At 38.0% G+C, this 21,242-nt stretch overlaps 2 non-coding genes and 1 pseudogene across 2 annotated transcripts; 2 read left to right on the top strand and 1 right to left on the bottom strand.

Annotated features, from left to right (window-relative positions):
* The window catches only part of LOC119188857, a 22,822-nt pseudogene extending 3,302 nt beyond the window's left edge, over positions 1-19,520 (top strand).
* Trnaw-cca lies at positions 16,477-16,548 on the bottom strand. The gene has a single exon. It is a non-coding gene; the product is annotated as a tRNA-Trp (tRNA).
* Positions 17,638-17,709, top strand: Trnaw-cca. The gene has a single exon. It is a non-coding gene; the product is annotated as a tRNA-Trp (tRNA).
* Positions 19,521-21,242: the final 1,722 nt, after the last annotated feature.

Genomic DNA, 21,242 nt, shown 5'->3' with positions numbered 1-21,242 from the left:
TTTTGATGCGGTTTTTTTTTATAGATAGAGTGATTCAAGAGGAAGGTTTATATGTATAATAACATCCATTAAATAGTGGAGAAATATTGCACCCGTACAAAGCAGGGGCGGGTCGCTAGTATTTTATATTAGCCTGGATAGCGACCACCGTACACAGGGTGTTAAAACCCGCCATAGTGGCTTACGTAAGTGTGTGGCGTTCCGGGATCAGCCTGTATATATCCGGATCCAACAGGCCGGCATAATTGCGTCGACTGTGAGGGTAATCATCTCTCGTCAGTCGACATTCTATTGGACCCCACTCCACTTACCATCAGGCGCAGTGGGGTCACTTTACTTATAGCGAATTAAAAAAATTGACATAGCGCTACTGTTTTATACCATTCCCATGTAGTGCAAGCTTTTTAAGTATGTTTTTAGCCCGATAATTCCCTGAAAAATATTCCTAAAAACAAACCCAATTTGATGTTTCATATAGATGCCAAGCTATCCTTTCTGTAGACGAATTATAAGTACCTTTCTTATGACCCGTGCCCTTCAACACATCAAGGTCAAAATAAATAGTTCCAGCGATATGATATAATATTTAATGCTATATGTTATATTTTAAACAATAAAAACTACCGATAAATCTGTTTTCAGCACGCAATCAGTATTTGAAATTACGTAAGGTTTCAAATAAATAATTGTAACATTGAATTTTACAATTTATATAACTTACTAACTTTTGCCTGCGACTCCGCCCGCGTCACAAGTTTTTCCGGGATAGATATTAACCCGGAATTAAAAAGTAGTTCTCAGGTATAATGTAGTTGCGCTTAGTGATTCTTTTCTCAAAATCGGTTTCGTAATTTCTGAGATTACCACTTTCAAACAAACAAACTCTTTAGCGGTATACATTAGATTATCAATCTTACTTATAAAAATTTCGCAAAGCTATGTTTAGTTAAAACACAAATTTACTCGATCAGCTGTAAGTCAAAACCTGCCATCTTGCCTCTTAATAAGGTTTAAACTAGGAATCAGTAATGTTTTTGACAGCTATTTAAGCAATTCTTAACCACCTCTTAACTCTAAAACAAATTTATAAGTAAGATTGTATATCTCTCGATAAACTATTATCTTTGAAATTTTTTAGCTTTGAGTCCCGATTCAAAATCAAAGCGTAAACATTACTCCAGTGGAAGAAGTCTTTCGTATGACGTGAGTTCGACCTCTCTGGGGAACATTGGCGTCAAACATTTGGCTGTTCAGCTGCCCAACACTACACCCGGCCAATATGAAAAGTAAGTACGATCTAAAACAAAATTAAAATACACCTTAAAACTAATAGTATAAAGAAGTATGTGTATACTATAAGTTGCTCGCGGTTTCCCTCCGTGGTAAGTCTTCATTGTTACAAAAGTTTCTAATACTGTAGTGATTTTTGGTGCCACTTGCACGATGCTAGCGCCATCAGGGCCGTAGCTAGGGAGGGGGCATTGTGGGGCAATGCAATAAATTATACGTAACTACTCAATCAAATTATATGGACCAGTTGGTTTTTATTTCACGACTAGCTTCCGCTCGCAGCTTCGCCCGCGTGGATTTCGGACTTCAAAAATGGAGGAGGTGCTCAATTTGTCGTGATGTTTTTAATGTATGGTGGTATGCAGGTGGTGCGATTGTCCGGTCAGGGTCTGATGATGGGATTCAGTATTCACGCGTGATGGCTTATTATTAGCATATCATGTATAACTTTGGTGTTTCTATACCGATTTCTATGATTCTTTTTATGGAATATTTAATAATGTTAACTTTTTAATTAGGGATGACTGAGAGTGTTATAAACGTAAGAGTAGACAAATATAATGAGAAAGCTTCGAACTGCTAAGCTATCGGGAGTTACACGTGTTATTGTGAGTCAACCATAAAAGATAGACATATGCTGTCGTGGGATATTTTTACATAATTTTAAGGAGAACATTTCCGTCATACATGATTTCAGTGTAGCTTTAACCATTAAGGTTGCACACGCGACAGAAGCTTAAAAAATGGAGTAACTTCTCCCGTTTTCCCAACATTTCCCTTCACTGCTCTGCTCCTATTAATTGTAGCGTGATGAAAAGTATACTATAACCAGCTCAGGATTATGACAAATAATTGTACCAAGTTTCGTTAAAATCCGTCGAGTAGTTTTTGTTTCTATAACGGTTATACAGACAGACAGACAGACAAAAATTTTACTAATTGCATTTTTGGCATCAGTATCGATCCCTAATCACCCCCTGATAGTTATTTTGGAAATATATTTCATGTACAGAATTGACCTCTCTACAGATTTATTATAAGTATAGATATAGATTTGGAAGTTCGTATTGATGGATGGAATAATCCCCTTTCGAGATTTAAGGACATTTTGTTATGCTCTGTATATTACCCTAACAATTACGTAAGTATTGACCAGACTCATTCACGTTCACAAGTCAAGAAAGCCAAAAATCGATTGACCAGATAGTAGTAAAATATTTACCTCCGCCCTACCTGTAACCGCAGCTGCTCTACCTTAAATTCAAGTCTAGCTACGGCCCTGAGCGCCATTTGTTTAAAGAATTTAATTTAAAATCCATTGTTACGATAAAATTACCGGGATTAATAGCCAATATGTTAATCCAGGACATGTTTTATTCGAGTGTCAAATTGCATTCAAGTACACTATACTGTTTCCACGTTTACTTCTTACAAACATCCAAACGGTTTTATCATTTTTTGCATTTTTTAATATTTATAAGATTTCAATGTTAGTGGAAAGGAGTAACTCGCTCGACTTACAAAACTATTCCATTGTGATTAGAGAGTAAAGCAAGATATTGTAACACAAAAATATTTTTATATCAACTAAAATATGACAGACAGATAGTACGCCTTATTGTAATTTGCAATATAAATAAACAAAGCAGAATTTAAACCTCTTTCGTCAAGTTGTCATTGTTTCTATTTGATAGAGTAAACTCTAGATTTCCAATTCTATATTACGACAGTGCTAGATGGAGGGTCTTTACGATATAAATAAGCAAAGCAGAAATTAAACCTTTCATCGAGTTGCCATTGTTTCTACTTGCTAGAGTAAACTCTACATTTCCAATTCTATAACAATAGTATAACAATACTAGTTAGAGGATCTTTGCGATATAAATAAACGAAGCAGAATTTAAACATCTTTTATCGAGTTGCCATTCTTTCTATTTAATAGACTAAACTCTACATTTCCAATTCTACAGTATCAGTTTACTTGTAAGCTCAAAATTTTCAAATTCACAGTATGACAGTACTAGAGCTTTCCGAGGCTCTATCACAACGCACTATCGACGTGAATCGCACAGTATCTCTACTAGAGATACTGCAGAGTACTACTAGAGAAAGAAACACGCCCCGGGAGCAGTCTACGGGGAGTTGGTGCTGCGCGCGTTGTACACTCATGTGGACAGCGAGGACGAACGCGTGCTGGTGGCTATAGCACGGGCTATGCTGACGGTGAGAACCTGAGTTTTTTATTCTAGAACAGTCTATAGTTTGTGTATGAAAATTATCATTTATTGGTCATTAATCGCGTGGCGTTATTATATGAGCAAAGCTTGAAGAATATGGGGTTGACAATTGTCAAGGAACCGGATATTATAATATTCTTTGTGTATTATCTCATTCTGATTCCTTCCTAACCGAATTTCGGTTGTGGAGGCCGATCTCAATGGAGATCAGCCATGTACGCAGAATATATTGTATTGCACATACGACATGACCGAAGAGAGATTAGGCGCAATACCAACAGCTTTACTTGCTTTGTCTCATTAACCGTACAAAATGTCTGCTTTATATCTATATTATTAGGTCAGGTAGACAATTTGTGTTGACAATACCATTTGTTGCAGATGAGAGTAACTGGACCGCACTTGGCCGCCGCTTGCAAGCTTGTGTTCAAAATCGCCAGAAACGACAAGAATGACCATTTCTTCCACAACACTAATTTACTTGGCAAGTTGCAACACTACAAAACTTTGTTAAGATATTTTAATGCATTTTAGAAGTTATGTAAATGCGATGCGAGTGAACTATAGACTGAAGTTAGTGTTGCCAACTCTTTTTATATTTTTATATCTGCTTAAAGCACTAAAAGCCACTAAAAACCTAATTTTCTGACGAGCAATTTTTGAGCAACGTAATGTAATTTTTGCGACCTTTATAATGTCGTAGTAGTGTAATTACGTTTTCTACGTCTTCACACTGCTATTTTAGCCAGCAATAGTTAAGAGGCTGAGTGAAGGCATGTTTCACACTTGAGTAAATGCTACTCGTCGCATAAGCCGGCCAAATTTAAAAGTCGCACTTGAATCTACGTTTGCATATAAATAGTCATAAAATTATTACTATCTACATTACTTGTTTAATACGATAACTGATAAATATTTACTTGAGACTTGTTAAACTGACGGACTGCCTCGGTGGCGTAGTTGTACTGCATGCGCGGTACGACAGCGCCCTGAGGTCCTGGGTACGAATCCCGGGTCGGGCAAAGTGATAATTGGGTTTTTCTGCTCAATACCAGCCCGCAGTCTGGAATTTGTGCCCGATATGGCGATAGGCTCGCCCCCTATCACATCCTGGGACGGAACACACTTGGCGAAAAGTGGGTGCCCTGGTTACAACTCTGCATACCTCTTCGGAGATAAAATGCGTGATGGTGTGTGTGTGTGTGTGACTTGTTAAACATGCGCAGAGTTACTGGTGGAGGGATGCGGGCGAGCAGACCCGGTGTCGGAGGGCGAGTGCTGCGTGTACGGCGCGGGCGCGCTGCGCTTCCTCGCCCTCGACCCCGCGCTGTGTGCGCTCGCGCACCGCGCCGGCGCCGTGCATCTCGCCGCGCTGCATCTTAAGATACTCAACACTGCGGTAAGATTAGATTAATAGCTCTTCGACGTACGATGAACAAAAACAATTTCTTATGCGAATTAATTGCCTGTCATCTGTATGGAGCATTGGCATATTTTTTAGGAAAATTAATATTATAGTTAACAGTTTTGCATATTTTACAGTTCTGCATAACCATAGAACTAATGATCTCAACAAATGTATTCATTAATGTGTTTTTGAATATTTTAATACAATACGTAATGGAATTATTTGACTAAGAAATATGAACACAAGTTCCTTGCCTAAAAAGAAGTCGTTATCATTCACAGAAGGCAGAAAATCCGCGGTCGGTATCAGAACAGTCGACGCACGCGCTGTACCAGCTGACGGGCGCGTTGCGGAACCTGGCGAGCGCCGGGGCGAGCGACTCGCGCGAGTTCGTCGCGAGCGGCGCGCTCGGCGAGCTGCTCGCCGCGCTGCAGCACCACACCGACAGGGACGTGCTCACTAACGTGGCGCGGTGTCTCAGGTGACGACATTACTACCAAAGGCGTCGACAATTGCAATATCCCCCTAGAGATTCTAAAAAAGTTTGCTAATGTAAAGAACCCAAAGTTCTAAGTCTAACTGGACTTGCTTGATCGATCATCCCTCTATGCTCAATTACGCTCTGCTGTATGTTATTGTTAAAGCGGGACAGGGGGCGTGGGGGAGGGACATGTGCTCTCGACTTTACCTACAATTCATAATTTTATATATCAACTTGCCCCCCGTCTCCCCCGGGCCACGCTCTGCTGTAATAATCAAGAGCGGCTGGCTACGCTCTTGATTATTACCACGATCAAGTCGAACAGCTTTATAGAATATGTTCGATTCGTGTTCACCTAGTTAAGGAAAATGTTTTATCTCATCTTTGCTAGTTTTTACGGCCAGTTGTCAGATGCTGGACTACTGAAATGAAATGGAATTATTTTATTTTATTTTGATATTATAAACACTAGTTTCTCCTCTACAAATACAATGATTTCATAATAAACTAGTTAAAAAATGTTTACGTAGAGGCGACCTAGTTGGGTGTGGAACGGACTGCCAAGACGAATGTCCGCAGGTTCAAATCCCAAGGGCACACACCTCTGACACATAAAAAATCATGTGTGTATTGTTTGGTGAATTTATCGTTCGCTTTAACGATGAAGGAAAACATCGTGAGGAAATCTGCACATCTGAGAAGTTCTCTATAAGAATTTCGAAGGTGAGTGAAGTCTACCAATCCGCACTATGCCAACGTGGTGGACTAAGGCCTAATCCCTCTCGGTAGTAGAGGAGGCACGTGCTCAGCAGTGGCAAGTATATAATACAGGGCTGATATTATTATTTATTTATTATTATAGAGGCGACCTCATAAGTATTTTATTCAATGGTGTCGGACAGCGTGCTGTCAGCCGAAGCGGAGTGCTGCGCGTGGCTGTGCGCGAGTCCGCGCGGCGCGGGCATCCTCCTCCGCGCGCTGGCCGCGTGCGCGCCACGTCCGCCGCTCGCGGTGCGGCTCGCCTACACGCTCGGCAACATGGCCGCGGAACACCACCACGCGAGACTCAATGTATGTTACTGTGTTCAATTGAAATTAGAACATAATAAATCGCTTTAGTTTGTGTTATAGGGAAGAAGCATAATAACCTACTTGGTCAACATTATCATTGATCAAACAACTTTTTACGCATTTGTACACAAGGGGTGCAGTAAAAACCTAATACTAAAGTTCCTTTGTTTGTCAAAAAAAAATAATTATAAACTAATGGCAAATTTTAAGAATTTTCCACCTTGCTATCTTTTAAGGCTGATTTTAGCCAAAATAGCCCCCATGAAGGACTATGTTTTTTTAATGAATATGTAAATTGAGAGTCTGGAGAAGTTTTTGATCTACCTTAGAACTACGAAGTCACCTGTTTAGGTTTTTAAATTTAAAGAAGAAAATTTAAGTCATAATTCATAAAACATAATGTAAAACGCTCTTTTTACTGTAAACATTATATTAGCAAAATAATTACAGAATACAATTTTAAACATTCTTTTGACAACGTCCAGCCAGAGAGAATAATAATAGAATAGTCGCCGCGTGACATATCTTCTCTTCTGCCAGCCTGCCCGCGCAGCCGAATACTTCCGGAAACGCCCGATGTCATCGGCTAGGATAGCGGCGCGTAACATCGGCCATCCTGCAAAGTGAATACCGTAAGGTATTCACAAAAATAAATTTGAGAAAGTAGAACTGAATTGGGTACCTATATTTTAAACAAATAGGGCCCAGCAACACAAATCAGAATGCTCATGTCTACAGAGAATATGATCACAGACAATGAATGACAGAATATGTTCATGGTCACAGACAGAATATGATCAGAATGCTCATGGCTACAGACAGAATATGATCAGAATGCTCATGATTACAGACAAAATATGATCAGAATGCTCATGACTACAGACAGAATATGATCAAAAGGCTCACGGCCACAGACAGATCAGATTAAATAAATTAAACAGTTACGCACGTTCGCATTGTCAGCCTGAAGTGTTGCGCCACCGATTTGACTACACATGACTCCAATCATTCCTGTCTCCAATGATTTAGTTTCTAAAAAAAACACCCTCTCCAGTGAGCCAAGCAGCCGGCATAACGAAGTTTTTGTTATGAATGTCGTGAATCGTACTAATGTGCAGACATCAATTCCATATGCATTCCCAACATATTTACTTCAACAGACGTAGACGTTGCCATGGTAACTAAAATCTGAGAATCTGGTAATTTTAATTTTGGCATTCAATGATTCATCACAGATTTATTCCGATAGTTCTCTTCACATTCGAATTCAATGTAACTTCAAATTATCATTTGTATAATCCCACTTCTGAATGTAAAACGCTCTTTTTACTGTAAACATTATATTAGCAAAATAATTACAGAATACAATTTTAAACATTCTTTTGACAACGTCCAGCCAGAGAGAATAATAATAGAATAGTCGCCGCGTGACATATCTTCTCTTCTGCCAGCCTGCCCGCGCAGCCGAATACTTCCGGAAACGCCCGATGTCATCGGCTAGGATAGCGGCGCGTAACAATAAGTTTTCACTCTACACCAACATTTTCATAATTTTCATTAAAGTTACGAAGCTGATTGTTTTCAGCAAAAAGTACAACTAATGTAAATTTAGTTGCAATAAAAAATCTCGAATAAGTCTTCTATTTAAAAAAAAAAACATTTAATCGTTCAAAACGAAAATTTTCAAAAATTCTGAAAAATATTCATAACTCGAAAACTATGAAAAATCGCGGAACATACATGGTGGTGATTCGGATACCCCAAGGCCCCAAGGGTGCTTTATCTCTGGACCTCCGCTTGACACTACTTTCTGGGACACCCTGGATCTATTTTTCGTCCAATAGATTTTACTTACTTAGAAATGTATGTATTTTCGTCCAATAGATTTACAACGAGCCCGGCGGCATCGACGTCCTGCTGACGATACTAGAGTCGTACACGAAACGCAACGACAACGACGCTAGGGATGCGGATTCAGATCCCGACCTGCATTCAGTTGGTAAGTATATCATTGAAAATGGCAGACTCTCGTGGGTAACAGTATGAGATTACAGTCTTGCAATTTTCAGGTTCCGACTTGGGTGATTCAGACGGGTCTAACGAAGATGTCCTGATTAAGGTACTTATTCGTTGACATAAAACTATTTTTACGAATTTTATCACGGTTTTTTGTACTACAATTTTCTCTTAATAATTAAATTCATAAATGGTGTTACTTACTTGTAAATTTAAGAGCTCATTACATTTATTCATTTGTTTGCTTGATTTTATGTATAATATTCATAAAATGAACTGATTTGAAGAGTATAAGAATGTCAAATGTGATGAATAAACGTGTGCGAACCTGCTCGAAAGTTGTTCGAGTAAATACTCTACGTAAACACTTCACATCACTTCACTCTTTCGTAAACACATCATGAGACCGAAACACACGTAAGTAAAATTGTATGGAGCGTTTAAATATAAACTTACTCAGTGCCATCCTTGGAGTTTAATTTATCAAGTTAAAGTTCAGAATCCCATATAGCTACAAACTCTACATCTGAGTTTTCTAAAATTATGTGTATATTCATTGTGAATTACCGGTTGCTTTAACGGTGAAAGAAGATATCGTGAGAAAACCTGCATACCTGAAATATTCTTTATAGGAATTTTGAGGGTGTGTGAAGTCTACCAAACCGCACTAGGTCAGCTCGGTGGACTTTAGAGGTTATAGAGGAGACCCGTGCCTAGCAGAGGACAGTTCATCTCATTGCATATTATTATTGCTCGCGGCTTCACCCGCCTGAAAGTAGCCCATGTTTTTCCCAGGGTCTCAAACTATCACCATTTCAAGTGTCATCGAAATCCATTACCCTTCCTCGATAAATGTGAAAACTAAAAGAACTTTTCAATTCGAATCAGTAGTTTCTGAGATTAACGCGTTCAAACAAACAAACTCTTCTACTCTTCTAGCTTTTTAATTTATATATTGCCGTGCATCGTGAACCTTTTTTCATTATGTTCAGGTGTATATTATCCATCCATTAATGTATACGATGGATAACACTTAATCTGCTGTGCTAAGTGCAAAAGCGGTATGTCAGGGAAACCTTATTTCGAGATAATCGATTTTGTAAATATAGTTTTGTATGTAAAACTGCGATAGAGAAACTCTTCTATGTTTTTTTTAACAAGTTCTAAACAAGATACCGTTGTTTAGTTAAGTTCATTTGATGGATATTTATATAAGCTATCTGACGACATATAAATCAAAATTTTGTTTTTTTTGAGATACCGCTTTTGAGCTTAGCACACACACACACACACATCACGAATTTAACCCCGAAGGGGTATACAGAGGCGCAACCAGGGCACCCATTTTTCGCCAAGTGTGTTCCGTCCCACGATGTGATAGGGGGCGAGCCTATCGCCATATCGGGCACAAATTCCAGACTTCGGGCTGATACTGAGCAGAAAAATCCAAATATCACTTTGCCCGACCCACGATTCGAACCCAGGACCTCAGAGCGCTGTTGTACCGCGCATGCAGTACAACTACGCCACCGAGGCAGAGCTTAGCACGGCAGTATAATAGTATTGCTATGGAGGGAAGTGGACAATTAATATTTCCAACTCCTCCCTATCTTTCTATTTGATTAATTTCGTTGCGGGATAGTGAGATATTAGTTTTTCCCTGAGACTCGCCGAGCTTCACCGCTCGGTGTCATAAAATGCGTGTCGCTGTTGATCCTGGCTTACAGGAGTTGTAGTGGTGTGTGTGAGGGCGGGAAAGTCTCATTAACCCATTTAGAAGCGGAATGTTTGCCGGCAAACATGACGTGCGTGCAACGTGCTACGTGACATTACGCGTGTCACGGAAAAATAACCTTATTATGTAAAAAATATCTATCTATACTTATAATAAATCTGTAGAGAGGTCAATTCTGTACATGAAATATATTTCCAAAATAACTATCAGGGGGTGATTAGGGATCGATACTGATGCCAAAAATGCAATTAGTAAAATTTTTGTCTGTCTGTCTGTATAACCGTTATAGAAACAAAAACTACTCGACGGATTTTAACGAAACTTGGTACAATTATTTTTCATACTCCTGAGCTGGTTATAGTATACTTTTCATCACGCTACAATTAATAGGAGCAGAGCAGTGAAGGGAAATATTGGGAAAACGGGAGAAGTTACTCCATTTTTTAAGCTTCCGTCGCGTGTGCAACCTTAATGGTTAAAGCTACACAGAAATCATGTTTGACGGAAATGTTCTCCTTCAAATTATATAAAAAATATCCCACGACAGCATATGTCTATCTTTTATCGTTGACTCACAATAACACGTGTAACTCCCGATAGCTTAGCAGTTCGAAGCTTTCTCATTATATTTGTCTACTCTTACGTTTATAACACTCTCAGTCATCCCTAATTAAAAAAGTTAACATTATTAAATATTCCTTAAAAAATAATCATAGAAATCGGTATAGAAACACCAAAGTTATACATGAAATACGCTAGTAATAAGCCATCACGCGTGAATACTGAATCATGCTATATGCTTCCTTCGATTTCACCATGATCCCATTATTAAACCCTGACCGGACAATCGGACCACCTGCATACCACCATACATTAAAAAAACATCCCGACAAACTGAGCACCCCCTCCATTTTTGAAGTCCGAAATCCACGCGGGCGAAGCTGCAGGCGGAAGCTAGTGTAAAAATAATAAGGTTATATTCCCGTGACACGTGTAATATCATGTAGCTGTCATGTTTGCCGGCAAACATTCCGCTGCTAAATGGGTTGAGTATAATAGTATAGATATTGCGTTAGACGGTGCGCGTGGTGGCCAACCTGTGCCTGGCGGAGGTCGCGGGGCGCGGGCTGGCGAGCGCGCACGCCGCACGGGTCGCGGCCGCGCTGCTCGGCTGTCTGCGGCTCGCGGAGGCAGCGCCGCACACGGTATGCTAACGCCTTAACTATAATACTTTTCTGTAGTGTTCCATAGACTGATGTTATCTGTGTTTTTATTAGTTCCAGTGTCATATTCGAAAAAGTAACACACTTAAAAAATTGTGAAGTCGATTTAGTTATACTATGAAGCCGCTCTGGTAACAAATATTTGGGTTACTATAGACTATCTGTGTTTTTATTTTTACCAATGTCATATTCGAAAAAGTAACACTTTAAAAAGTGTAAAGTCGACTTATTTATACTTGCCACTCTGGTAAAAAAAAACTTGGGTCTAACTTTTGAATTAATTAAAATTCTAGTTTCAATCCCCTAAAATCTCACTCGGTTTTTTATCTCAATTTCCTAAATGAATTTTCTTATAAAATTTCTGTTCATTATCATCATTAAAGTCAATCGTGTTGACTCCAGGAGTTGACTGACGAGCAACAGTCCAGCTGGTCGGAGCGTCGCAGTGAGCTCGCGACTGCCGCCCTCGCCACCTTGAACAACATCACGTTCTACCGAGACCCATCGGACATTCCGGACCCACTCGAGGATACCATCGATAAGATATGTAAAGGTGTGGTGTAGTTGGATTTATAAAATATTGTCTACGGTCATTGAAATTGTGATCTGTGAGTAGTTAAAATTAAAGATATTTAGTAACACGAATTAGAGTAGCCATTGAGGCTGATAAATAGAAGATGCGTAAATATTAGGTTCCGCGCAGACGCTGTCAACTTGTTTCCGGAAACATTACTATGAAATATAATTTCATAGTACGGGTTACGAACCTCGGCTCAAGACGACCATTATAAACTACTGTTCAAATTGTTTGCCTATAATAAATAAATAAATTCTCTATTACAACAGTAAAGTGATCAAACACAGAAATTAAAGATTAATAGATTCATAAAAAATTTAAATCAAAGTGTTAATGAACTGCGGTATCCAAATAAATATTTAACTTGTATAATGGATACCGTCAATAATTGAATGTTGGTTGTTAGCGACGTGTCGGTGGTTGTGTGCGGGTGCGGCGGGTGCGGGGGGTGCGGGGCGCGGCGCGGCGGCGTGCGAGGCGGTGCGCGCGCTCGGCAACCTGTCGCGCTCGCCGCGCGCCGCGCAGCGCCTCGAGCTCGACGGCGCGCTGCACGAGCTCGAACCGTTCCTGCAACATGGTAAACCTCATTTGGAATTTGCCGACTATTACCGGATAGTCACGAACACGAGTGTGTAAACTAGTTCGGGTGTATTCGTTAAATTCAGTCATATTTATTCGGAGAGTTATTAAGCAAATTCTTCGTCAGTAATTACGATGAGATATAAGATGTAAGAAGGTTAGTCAGCTGATACCGAATTTACTGGTAATATATTTATTAGTTTATTTTTAGTTTAAAAATATAAGGTATTATTTGGACCTGGTTAAATTTTTATTAACTGCAGCAAGGAACTTTTAGGAATGTTAGGGTGAGCACCTAATATCACTGTATTCCACTTTTATAAATGTGCTACTTACGATTTCTTTTTTCTTAGAACGCAAAAATATGTTATTCTATTTGTGTCACAATGCAATCATTTAAATGATACCAATCTATTTAAAAAATAAAAGCAACTAAGTACATCACTAACCATCAAAACTATCAACTCTACCCGTTAAAGTACTTCAAAACATCACTCCAACCAGATGACTGGAGCGTGCGCTGCGGCGCGGCGGGCGTGCTCGTGAACGTGTGCGGCTCGGGGGCCAACGTGTCGCGCGGCGCGGCGCTCGCGGCCTCCGCGCTCACTGGCGCCGCCGCCGCGCGGGACCACCACCTCGCCGCGTTACTCACGCGCGCCCTGTGGAATGCGCACGCGCACACAGCGCTTGCACCGCAAACTGCGCACCAAGCTGCGGTGGCGCTTGCTGCGTTTATCGGTAAGTATAGTACTTAGATTCGGTAATAACCACTGTATTCAGACTCTACCCTACTTTTAATTAGCACTTCATTTACGTAATACCTCTGTAGGAGTAACCAGTAGCCAAGGGTACAAATGACCCGATTCGTGCCCGATTCACTTGTGTAATTTATATTAAATCTAGTTATCATTACAATGATTGGCAGACCGCATTTATGCATATTAGTTAGTCGATGCTAGTCTTTACAAACTGTGTCTAGATCACCATCGTGATTGTCGACATGGTAGAATCGTGCTTTTGACATCTTTATCTAGTGCGTTGGGGTAAGATCGTAGGAGGTATAACATCGTATAAATCAAATAACTCGTAATTGTGTTATAATTTTTGTTTTCGGACAACACTACCTGCGACCCCATCTTGTTCCCTACGTTTCACTAGTTCACATGAGTGAATCCGTCAAGTAAATAATGTTTACGGTGCTAACAAACAGAATATTGGTGTTTTGTCATTCCATGGCAGATCCGGATTAACCCCATGCAAGAATTTGCCTAATTTTAATTGAGTATTTACTGTTTTCAATTAATTTTGTAGGTATATACTATCATAAAGGAAATAAATCTTGTGACTTGTTTATTCAAATTTGTCGAAACACGTATATTCCCTGAGATCCGATCTTTACACATACAATTATTTGTCGTTAAAGAACGGATAAAAATCGTTCGATCTAGCACTTGTAAAATATTGCAAGTTTTTATCAAAATTTATACACGAAAACGTCTGAACTCACTAATTGTGTATTTTTTTTAGCTCAGACGAATGGTCGATTTGGTTTATTTATTGTTTATTTACACGTGTATGTACTATTTCTTTGAATATTTTTAAAAATATGTACAGTGTCATTCATGTGGGGTATGATCGTATGCCTAGAACTATTAAAAAAACAAAGTTCGCTTCTAAAAATATCTTACGAAATTTATAATTTTTTTTGAATGGTTATAAATGAATATCTAGATCAGAATATGCTCTTTTATGGATTTTAGAATCCCTGTATCATAGACGATTTTAGATAGTAGTCCGAACTATACCTGTGAAGGTCCTATCTTTCTCACACATTTCTAAAAGTATGGTACTTTTTAAAGCCCTATAAAACATTGACTGTTATATATAAGGGATTGAAAAATATATACCATTTAGTATATTTAATAACTTATAGCTAAGTTAATGATTCATTATGATAGCTCCTATAGAATTATTGTAAAAAAATAATTCGAGAAGACTGTTTAACACGTCGAAAAAGCGTCCGATTTAACCCCAACGCACCTTACTCTACAGTATGAATTTCTCTCCGGTCAAGTCGTATTACAATCTCACCGGACTATGAGAGTGAAGGAACAGAATGCACCTGTGTATTGTGCACATACTTGTGCACTTTAAATCTCCTGCCTATCTAGCTGATGTCCGTTGAGATTGGCCGCCGTAGCCGAATTTCGGCTAGGAGCGATTCATTAATTCATACATAGCATGAATGAACCAGTTCGAGCGGAGTAATTAATACCAATGGTTACAAAACATTTACTAATTAACCAATCAAACCAGTTACAGTGATATGACAGCTAATCGTTTTGTTTTGTATGGAGTATGGCGAATGAGACTTCAGCCCATACTTCCTCTCACCTATCTTTATTAGTTTTGTTTATGGCCGCTAGCGTAACTATAATTCTGCTCGTATTGGTTTATGGTTATGGGTTCCCTTTTCCGCACTTAGCCCGTAAAGTAGTCGGGCCATTGAGCGTGACGTGCTTCTCCTCGTGTTATTTGTGTTTGGGTCTGTGGACGTGTCACAAGGAATATCAGATCAAGCATTTGTACGCTATAAACTGTATTCTTTAAAAGCACTCTTAATGACCGAGTGAGAGCGAGCTAGTCACTCGCCAGCCCCGGATCTTGAATTTTTTTAAGGCGGGGCAAAATCTGGATAATGCCGCCCCTAACCACCTAAATTTTTAATTTTGTCATCATCATCATTTCGTGCTCCGCGGGAAATAATTTATGTGTGTTATATACTGGACTAGCTTTTGCCCGCGGCTCCGCCCACGTTATAAAGTTTTTCAGGCTAACGTTTTCCGTTATAAAAGTCATGCTATATATTTTCCCGGGAGCCTGTGTTCTTCACAGGGTCTCAAACTGTCTCCATACCAAATTTTATCCTAATACGTTGGGTAGGTTTTGAGTTTAACGCGTTCAGGCAGACAAATTCAGTGGGGGACTTTGTTTTATAATAAATTTTTGTATAACTATTTAAGAGGTACAATCCCGTCATACATCATTGTTGCATAACTTTAACCCGCAACAGAAGCTCTCAAAACTAATATATTTTCCCCGTTTTTGCAACATGTTTCATTACTGCTCTGCTCCTATTGGTCATAGCGTGATGATATATAGCCTATAGCATTCCAGGAACAAAGGGCTATCCAACATAAAAATATTTTTTCAGTTCGAACCGATAGTTCCTGAGATTAGCCATTACTGAACCGCTCCTATTGGTCATAGCGTGATGATATATAGCCTATAGCATTCCAGGAACAAAGGACTATCCAACACAAAAATAATTTTTCAGTTCGAACCGGTAGTTCCTGAGATTAGCGCGTTCAAACAAACAAACAAACAAACAAACTCTTCAGCTTTATATAATAGAATAGAGTATAGATGTCGCAGTAGTTAAAGTGGTGTTAATGATGAGATGTGTATTCGTCTGCCAAGTTTGAATTTGCCGCACGGGTCACGGGCCCTGGCTTGCCCCCCCCCCCCCCCCCCCCTAGATCCGGGGCTGTCACTCGCCTTCTACACCTAAAGTCATTCTTTAACGATATGAATAAATTATCGCAATCGCATTTTCCATCCATTGCGAAAATGGACCTGAAAGAATTATTGACATTCTTATCAATAAATTGACATTCACATCTTCGGTATCGGACCGAAGATTAAGATTGAGATCGTTCCAAAAAGCCGAAAATTTTTAAAAATAATAACTGTGACGCCACTTATGAATAAATTTAGAGACAAGGTGTAGTAACTACTTCAAACTCGATTCTACTCAAAGTGTAACTTTTTTTAAATGTAAAAATATATACTATCTTATTGACCCCGACGTGATTTGAACACGCAACCTTCTGATCTGGAGTCAGACGCGCTACCGTTGCGCCACGGAGTCCTTGTGAAATCTTGCAATTGTACACTATACAGTCGTTATAATACTAATAACCATACAAAAAATATTTTCCTACATTTGTGATTTGTGAAATATACTACCTAATATGTACTATTCAAAATAGTTTCATTTTCGTAAGGGAAAATAGTTTTTACTTACTAGTTGTATTCAAATAATATTTTTTTTAAAAAGAAAGTTGTTCTTTAGAAATAAGTACAATAAACACATTATTTTACTTCATTTTAATACCAAAATACAAAAGTTTAGAAGATATTTTAACGTCCGTTAGAAGTAAGCAAACACGTAAATAGGTGAAAAGTTTTCTGTGTAATTTCAAAACGAGGACACGATCAAACCTCAGTTACCATATTTTTTGTTAACTGAAAACGATTATCTATAACTATGAAGTTCCAAAAACGTATGGGTCTAAACAGTGAGACGACCAGATAAAGACTAAAAATCCATCCTAAAATTATATTAGCTCGTCCCAGAATCTTGATAACCACGTCTAAAAGGTCTCTACGTATCACTATATATGAAAACCGCAGTCATATAAAATTAAAATTTAATCTTTCTCATAAACATTATCCTAGAATATTGAAATAGGTATATAATGCGATATTGTAGCCTAAAGTATTTTTAAAGACAAGATAAATTGATAGCCATTAAACTGATTACGAAACAAATAAATGTTTCATTTAATATGAGAATATGATAATAGATAGCAACGATTGTCAAAACCATAGAAGTATGAAATGCGTGGTTTTATGAAATAATTTAATAATATTTTTAGTCTTGAGGTAGATCCTTTAGATCGATAAACGCTCCGCGCACCTTTAATGCCTTTATGAACATTAAAAGGTAGGGTAAAGGTCCATCTATAAACGTATATTTGGGATTTAAGATTGAAACAATCAATATAAAAACATGAAGGACTCTACATTGCAACTAAATAAATTACAGTAATACATCACATGTTTATTATCGTTGCATAGACATAATCGAATGATTAATTTCATATCAGTGAAAAATCTATAAACATTACTTATAGAGAATTGTAAACCAGTACTTAATTTCAGTTGAGTTTCCAACGACTCCGTGGCGCAACGGTAGCGCGTCTGACTCCAGATCAGAAGGTTGCGTGTTCAAATCACGTCGGGGTCAACAAATTTATTTTTGTTTTTTTTTATTTTTTACTTTTGTCGATACGTCATACTCTTTTTAATGAATAAATATAATATTTCTTCCTGGTCATATAATAAACCAAATTGTAACTGTACATATTTTTAAAACACACTGAAATGAAGGAACTAACGCATCAAAATTAAAGTAGTTATCGGATTTTAACGCGTTTTTTATATTTTAATTTTCGCTCGAAAACACAAAGAAATAAAACAATTTTTACTTCGATGTCTAATATTCGCGTAAACATAAGTAATCATTATGAAATTACGTTAACAAATTTATATTTGTCATATTTGGCATAACATAGCATTATCTTAATATTATTAAATTAGAGTATTTATTAGTATATAATGTGTGATGTGTTTAATTTTAGACGATGAATCGGTATTCGCAGCGTGTGAAGCCTCTAAGATCGGCGACCGGCGAGCGAGCGACCCGGCGCTTTTTAAACATCATGTGAGTAGTCAATAATAAGACTGTTATTAGTTTGGCATTTTTTAAATTCTACCAATCTTCATGTCGCAGAATAAACAATGTAGTTGATAAAATTATCTAATTCGTAGACACTATTGGCAGTTGACTGCATTGTTATACCGCCAAACTGAGTTAAAATCATCAATATATAGGCTTTTGGAGAAAAATACCCTCTAAAAATAATAGAGTGCGCGAGCAATTGGAAATGACTGATTTTCTATGTAAAAAGAGTGACTATTGTTAACTTGTTACATAAATAATAATGAGCTCGTTTAAAAAAACGTAAAAAAAAAGCATGAAATTTTTGTACAATTTTTTTAATTTATCCATTTAAAAAATAATTAAAGTAATCCTCAGCTAAAAAATACCATTTTTCTACCTTTCCAGGTAAAATTCGATACAGATAACAAAAACTATTCAGACACAGCCAAAGACTTGGCCAAAGGGTTTAGTAGAGCTCTGAGCGTAGACGAAGACTTGCATCTTGATAGTCACGATTATTCAGGCGAGGATCTTGGCTTCGAGGACGGGGATTTGGAGGAGGAATGCGAATGTGAACCTTGTAAGAGACTAGCCGACTGGGAAGAGTTGGTGGGAGTTGCAATACCTTTGTTGGAGAAGTTAAAGCCGCCGAAAGCAGATGCTTCTGTCGGAACTGAATGATTTTTAGTTGTGATTGAATTAAGGAGTGCTTATGGCTGTCACGATTCTGGTGATTTAGCATATAACTTCCCTGTTCAAAATTGTATTAACACTAAATACAATGTAATTGTCATCAGAGATAGTGTTGGCATTATCGTTCCAGCATTAAAAGGAATTTAATTAGTATTCTATGAAATATACTAATTCCGGCCTTGTTAGCGCGTCGAGTTCACTAGTTATGAATTGCGACTCCGCCCGCGTGAAAAAATTCCGGGATAAAAGTCCCGCTTTATATTTTCCTGGTATGAAATAGCCTACGTTTTAGGTTAGAGCTCTAGCAATATGCCGATGCAAATTGTGCTCAATTCTATGCAGTAGTTTTTGCGTGATGCCTGTACAAACATACGGACAGACAAATATTTTAAAGAAAGTAGAGACCCACCCATATTAGTTTTACTTCTATATCTATAATGTAGATACATTGGCCTATTATAATTTTATTATATGTATCTTACGATATTTGCTTTCAACCGGCATTATAAAGTATGAATGAGAGTTAATCGGCCTGTTCTATTTTGACCTCGCTTTACTGCGGAACGTATATTTGTTATTATTAATGAAATGCTGTATTGACAACTTAATAATTATGTAGATATGACGTGTAGAGAAGTAAATAAAATTAAATGAATGATACATACTGCTTTTATTTCGATACAACTGTTGTAAAGGGAAACACTACTGTTATATTGGCATTTTTTTATGATGTAGGAGGTACAAACGAGCATACACTTCACCTGATGGTACATACAATACCAAGGTGATAGAGATGCGTTGCCAACCTTTTATAAAATTTCTGTAATACCTATTCATATTTTATTTTCTAAATATATTTAACGGTGTCTATCTTCCTCGCACGATTTTGGAATAAATATCCCAATATGCACACACAAAGCTTATTCACTATTAAAAGGGCCTAAATTAATTTTTATTTATGTTGCAAAAATGAGATAAAAAAATATGTTGGTAAAAATTTGAACAGACTATAATATATTTATAGTCTACCTTTTGTTAAACGCTCTTTTTACAGTAAACATTATATTAGCAAAATAATAACAGAATACATTTTTATAATTTTTTTGACGACGTCCAACCAGAGAGAATAATAGAATAGTCACCACGTGACATATCTTCTTTTCTGCCAGCCTGACCGCGCAGCCGAATATTTCCGGAAACGCCCGATGTCATCGGCTAGGATAGCAGCGCGTAACACTTTATTTATCTTTCTAGATTATCGGATATTTTCACTGAAAAGCAGGTAGAATGATAATCATATAATATATACTACAATTTGCACATGAAACATAACAGAGCCTAATATCGAGCCGGCGATATATTTTTATTACATTTATGCCGTATGTATATTTTTATTACATACGGCAACTTATAATAATGATATTAACCCACAGGTAGTACATAATATAATTTTTACAGCTGGTACACATACCAGCAAATATTTTTACTAAAACTTATTCTACGTTTAATTTACAAACATCTTCTCATTTTTTTAAATTAATATCATATACTTAACTTATAAAGGAGGACTTAACGCCGAATTCATTTCCTCCCAGTCAACCTTTAGATGGTGCAGTGACTAAAGAAGTTAGGTGTACACATCGAGAGAAGGAAGTGGACAAAACAATTTAATGAAGACCTTACATTATAATCAATCTACATAATATAAAACACACAACAACAAACGACTTATATGAGTAAAACACGTCTAGAAGTACAATATAATAGAATTACCTAGAGCCCATATGACACGAGTAATACACATAAAGGAAGTGCCGATGGCTAGCGAGGAAGTCAGCAGTACGATACCGCCGGTATCCGATAATTTGTAAGGCGGAAGTAGAGTCGATTTGGCAATTCGAGTGGCGCAACCAGCGGCGACCTCCGCAGCAATGTCTATGTTCGATGAGACCTTCCACCACGCCCCTGCCTACAGGCTGTCGTGTTAAAAAAAATATATTTTAAATTGGTAATCAGGCAGGACATTCTACAGCAGGGATGGCCAACCGGTCGGTCGCGACAACAAGTCCAGTAACTATGTTGTTTCATTTAAGATTTCAAGATGTATGTAGCTTGGTAGATCGCACAGAGTATCATCAGTGAAAAGTAGATCTTGGGTCTTACCAAGTTGGCCACCCCTGTTCTATAGGATAAATGGGTTCACTAAATCGGGATAGCGCTGCTGGATCTTAAAAATTTGCGTAAAGTAATGCTCGTCATACAGCTTGATTAAAAATTTGCGTGGAATTCGTCATAGATTTTTCCGCAGTCTGAATCATCCCTTCCTCATCCTCTTTTCTAATATTTGATCAAACGGGCCAATA

The sequence above is a fragment of the Manduca sexta genome, chromosome 9 (genome assembly GCF_014839805.1).
Source record: "Manduca sexta isolate Smith_Timp_Sample1 chromosome 9, JHU_Msex_v1.0, whole genome shotgun sequence".
NCBI classification, from domain to species: domain Eukaryota; kingdom Metazoa; phylum Arthropoda; class Insecta; order Lepidoptera; family Sphingidae; genus Manduca; species Manduca sexta.
This window is presented reverse-complemented; position numbering and strand designations above follow the sequence as displayed.